The sequence below is a fragment of the Ascaphus truei genome, chromosome 20 (genome assembly GCF_040206685.1).
Source record: "Ascaphus truei isolate aAscTru1 chromosome 20, aAscTru1.hap1, whole genome shotgun sequence".
NCBI classification, from domain to species: domain Eukaryota; kingdom Metazoa; phylum Chordata; class Amphibia; order Anura; family Ascaphidae; genus Ascaphus; species Ascaphus truei.
This window is the reverse complement of record NC_134502.1, coordinates 8,749,550-8,755,549: the sequence shown is the minus strand read 5'-3', so window position 1 is coordinate 8,755,549 and position 6,000 is coordinate 8,749,550.

Here is a 6,000-nt window from a genome sequence, read left to right as displayed (position 1 = left end):
CTGACAGACTGACAGACTGACAGACTGACAGACTGACAGACTGACAGACTGACAAACTGACTGACAGACTGACAGACTGACAGACTGACAGACTGACAGACTACTGACAGACTACTGACAGACTACTGACAGACTACTGACAGACTACTGACAGACTACTGACAGACTACTGACAGACTACTGACAGACTGATAGACTACTGACAAACTACTGACAGACTACTGACAGACTACTGACAGACTACTGACAGACTGACAGACTACTGACAGACTGACAGATAGACTGACAGACTACTGACAGACTACTGACAGACTACTGACAGACAGACTGACAGACAGACTGACAGATTGACAGACTGACAGACTGAAAGACTGACAGTCTGACAGACTACTGACAGACTGACAGACTACTAACAGACCTACAGACTGACAGACTACTGACTGACAGAATGACAGACTACTGACAGACTACTGACAGACTACTGACAGACTGACAGACTGACAGACTGACAGACTGACAGACTTCTGACAGACTGACAGACTACTGACAAACTACTGACAGACTACTGACAAACTACTGACAGACTACTGACAGACTGACAGACTACAGACAGAGTGACAGACTACTGACAGACTGACAGACTACTGACAAACTGACAGACTACTGACAGACTGACAGACTGACAGACTGACAGACTACTGACAGACTGACAGACTGACAGACTGACAGACTGACAGACTGACAGACTGACAGACTACTGACAGACTACTGACAGACTACTGACAGACTACTGACAGACTACTGACAGACTACTGACAGACTACTGACAGACTACTGACAGACAGACTGACAGACAGACTGACAGATTGACAGACTGACAGACTACTGACAGACTGACAGACTACTGACAGACTGACAGACTACTGACAGACTGACAGACTACTGACAAACTGACAGACTGACAGACTGACAGACTGACAGACTGACAGACTGACAGACTGACAGACTGACAGACTGACAGACTGACAGACTGACAAACTGACAAACTGACTGACAGACTACTGACAGACTGACAGACTACTGACAGACTACTGACAGACTACTGACAGACTACTGACAGACTACTGACAGACTACTGACAGACTGACAGACTGACAGACTGACAAACTGACAAACTGACTGACAGACTACTGACAGACTGACAGACTACTGACAGACTACTGACAGACTACTGACAGACTACTGACAGACAGACTGACAGATTGACAGACTGACAGACTGAAAGACTGACAGTCTGACAGACTACTGAAAGACTACTGACAGACTACTGACAGACTGATAGACGACTGACAGACGACTGACAGACGACTGACAGACGACTGACAGACTGACCGATAGACTGACAGACTGACCAATAGACTGATAGACTGACAGACTGACAGACTGACCGATAGACTGACAGACTGACAGACTGACAGACTGACCGATAAACTGACAGACTGACAGAGAGACTGACCGATAGACTGAGAGACTGCCCGATAGACTGAGAGACTGACCGATAGACTGAGAGACTGACCGATAGACTGAGAGACTGTTCAAGCACGCTTGTGAGGCGGGTGGGAAGCGGGCGGGAGGCCGGGCTAGCGCGCCACATCATCGACGTCATGGAGTGTCATTGACTTTTGCCGGCCCTCCGCTTCCCTCAGCGCTAAAAATTTAAAAATCTGTCAGCTGCAATTCCACACGCCGCCGCATGCCTGCAGAAGCATCTACCAAAGCCCCACACACGCCGGATGTAGGAGGTACGTTTCCTGGCTCAGCGCGGCTCAGCGCTGTATTTTTTACCATGGCCCCGGCCTAAGATATATATGTCTTTGCTTGGTTCCAGCAACCCAGGAATCAGGGATTAATATGTTTGCAGGAGAATTGTTGCAACTTGGTCTGTGACCTTCCCCTGCATTCTTGTTATGTTGCAGTCCTACCCACCAATCAGCGCCTGGGCATGTAGGCAGCACCTTCCTACCCACCAATCAGCGCCTGGGCATGTAGGCAGCACCTGGCCCTGAGTGTTGCAATATTATGTTTTAAGTGTATAACAATTTGGGTAGGGAGACCCCTAGCAAACAGGGAGGGAGACCCCTAGGAGACAGAGACAGCAGAAAGGCCGAGCGTATAGTGCCCGCTGTGACGGGAGACGCGCTTAATAACACATTTATATTTCGTGGGTCCTGATTGAGCAGAACAGGTTGAGCAAAATAAACTGAGATTTATTCCCTTGATAGGCAAACACACGACAACTGCAGAATAACTTAATAATTACACTCACGGGTAGAGAAACAGAGGATAATGTCCAGAAATGTGCAAAGCACCAGGAGATTGTCCTTTAAAATGTAGTCCATTTGCAAATTGCCAAATAAATAGCCAGTTCAATCCTTCTGTGAATGTGCAAAGTCCTTCCTGGTTCTCTGGGATTGGTCTGGATACTCAGGGCTAACGAAAACCTTGAAGCAGGGCAAGTTTCCTTGTTGCGATGTTTTTTAACCCCTTGCATTCTGGAATTGTAGCCGCTGTACGTAGGTCTTATCCACTTGAAGAAATCAGGTAACAACAGGAACAGCAAAAACAACACAGGAATGAGGGGTACAGGCCTTTTTAAGGACAAGGGCCTGTGAAGTGTTACATTAGCCTCATCACATTGGCAAGGAATTATCTTCCTCCTATCAGAACCTGCCAGGTCACATGAGCAAATCCTACAGCCAGCTCAGGTAACTCTGAGCATGCTCAGTAAGCAGCTTGGTAGCACTGCTAAGTAAAAAGGGGCCATTCATTTCTGGGGACGCAATGTCTGGAGTTTGGTCCCAAGGTGTGAAATAGCCAGGCTGAGTAACAGGACTTGCTACTCAGAAACATCCTGATTAAGTGACACTTTAAGAATCTGGGGTCTTTTGATATGCAACTTCCAGAGAGACTTACAGCTGTGGGCCTAGCAGGCTAGCTTTGAAGCTTGCATAGGCAAGTAACCCAGCTCATAGGTGTCAAAACATTTAGTTCTGGTATGCAAAACAAAGGCAGGCAGAAAAAAACAGCATCCTGCCGGTACATATTAACTGCACTAGAAAGGCACTTCATCAAAAATATATGTTTCCCTTATGACAAAGTTATATTTTTAATATGTGTGTACTTGGGGGATTACACTGAGGCGGCACCCCAAAAATCAGGGTGCTGGCTCACTCCGTTCCTAAATTAGCAGTCTTAAAAGGGGAACAGCATATAAAATTAACCCCTTCATCCCCATTACGAAATAGGGGTAACCAGCCGAGCCCACTGCCTTTATTAATGCTCTGATTACCCCCCATTTTCGCCGCACCTCCCCCACTCAAACCCCAAGGTTTACCCTGGCCACCTCCTCTGGTGGTTGGGCTGACCGGAGGGTTTTGAAGTCATTAGGTCTTGGGGATTGTCCTGCCAGGAGAGGCCATCAGCGTTCCAATGCTCACTGCCTTTCTTGTGCTGAATGGTGAAGTCACATTCTTGCAAGGCCAGGCTCCAGCTCAAGAGCTTGGCATTCTCTCCCGACACCTTCTGCAACCAACTTAGGGGGTTATGGTCAGTGATAACAGTGAAGGTTCTGCCATACAGAGAGGGCTGTACTGCTGCGACACACTTTATTCGAGCAAATAACCAGTTTGTACCTGGCAGATACCTGGAATGTGCCGCTCCTCACCTCTGACAAGCCGCGCTGCGTTTGCCTTCCCAGCCATGGTTCATGCCTGGCTGACGGGCGGCTGATCTGTTAAATGATAATGATCAGGATTTAATAGGCTGCAATGCTTCGCGTGTCCACCAGATGGCATAAATTCATGAATTGTAATGCAGTATATATATACAGTACTGTATATACACAGTATATATATATATATATATATATATATATATATATATATATATATATATATATATATATATATACTGTATAACAACAGCCCCTATAACCCCTAACATACAGTACTGTACACATACAGTACTGTATATGCACATACATAAATGATACTATGGGCCGGCGGGGGCGAGATGTGTTTGCAGCAGAGAGAGATCCGCTGCTCTCTCTCTGCGCAAACATCGGCACATTAAAAATTATTTTAAATACATTTTTATTCCTAGTGTAGATGTGCAGGGGGTCTCGGGAGCTGAACCGCATTGGTTTCAGGTCGGGGGACCCCCTGCTCCCCGAGATACAGACCCCTTTATGAGGTGCCGGTATCCCTCTGCGTTGAAGGCCCCGATCACGTGACCGCGGCCTGTTAAACCAAGCAGAGGGATACCGGCACCCCCAAAAGGGGCCTGTATCTCGGGGAGCAGGGGGTCCCCGGACCTGAAACCAAAAGGTTTCTGCTCCAGAGACCCTCTGCACATGTACAGTATGAATAGAACACATATATAAATAAACACTCGTTCTTTACCTTAGCGGCTATGTGCTATGGTAAAGAAGCAGCATTTCTGTATTTTTAATAATATTGTACAGTGAGCAGGGGGTTCCCTGAGCCAGAAATCTAAACTCAGGGGGCCCCCTGCTCCTGCACAATATTATTAAAAGTACAGAAATGCTGCTTCATTACCATAGCGTATAGCCGCTAAGGTAATGAAGGAGTTAAGGCATAATAAACAATTAATACATTCAATACATATTTTTAATGTCTTTGTTAAACCTCCCTGCCTTCACTGTAATCTATGTAAAAACCCCTCCCCCTATTCTCTCTTTTAAACTTCCCTGCAATCTATGTAAAATCCCCTCCCCTATTCTCTCTTTTAAACCTCCCTGCCTTCTCTCTAATCTATGTAAAACCCCCTCCCCCTATCCCCCTATTGTGTGCGTTAAGCTTCCCTGCAATCTATGTAAAAAAAACCTCCCCCTATTGTGTGTGTGTTAAATCTCCCTGGCCTGTGTTTCTGAGTGCAGTGTACTGTATGCAAATGTGGGGAGGGGATATCCCGTGTAAATAACCACACCCACCCCCACTACCCACTACCCACTGCCCACAATAAAAAAAAATCAAACACAGCAGCAGCACAATAAATAAATAAATCTAAATAAATAAATAAATAAATACATGAATATAAATAAATACATTTAAAATACATTTTTATTCATAGTGTAGACGTGCAGGGGGTCTCCGGAGCTGAACCGCATTGGTTTCAGATCCGGGGACCCCCTGCTCCCCGAGATACAGCCCCCTTTATGAGGTGCCAGTATCCCTCTGCATTTAAAGGTCCCGATCACGTGACCGCGGCATGTAAACCAAGCAGAGGGATACCGGCACCCCCTAAAAGGGTCTGTATCTCGGGGAGCAGGGTGTCCCCGGTCCTGAAACCAACGCGGTTCAGCTCCGGAGACCCCCTGCACATCTACACTATGAATAAAAATGTATTTTAAATAATTTTTAATGTGCCGATGTTTGCGCAGAGAAAGCAGCGGTTCTCTCTCTGCTGCAAACACATCTCGCCAGGGGACAGCCTATAGTATCATTGATGTGCATATACAGTACTGTATGTGTATGTTAGGGGTTATAGGGGTTGTTGTTATACAGTATACTGTATATATACAGTATATACTGCATTACAATTCATGAATTTCTCGGCTTCAAAGACAACAGCTCGCAAACGCCCCCATGTGTTTTTACATGGCATTGCAGTATTGCAGCCAGCGGGAATAAAATGCTTAAATCACGGGCGCGATATAACGTTATACACCCCGGGAGAAAACGACACAAAACCGCACATCACCGGGATATTCCGAAATTCACGGAGCTAGCCAAGTAAGAATAAAGTTGGTCGGTACTGTACTAATCCTGGAAAAGCATATTACAGACAGATCCTGCTGGTGATGATCATCTGGATGAGACTAGGGTTGCAGTGATATCCACGTTTTTTGTTCTTCAAATATCTAAATAATTATTCACGGTTGACTGTTTAATATTTGTATCACATCACTTTGTTACAGTT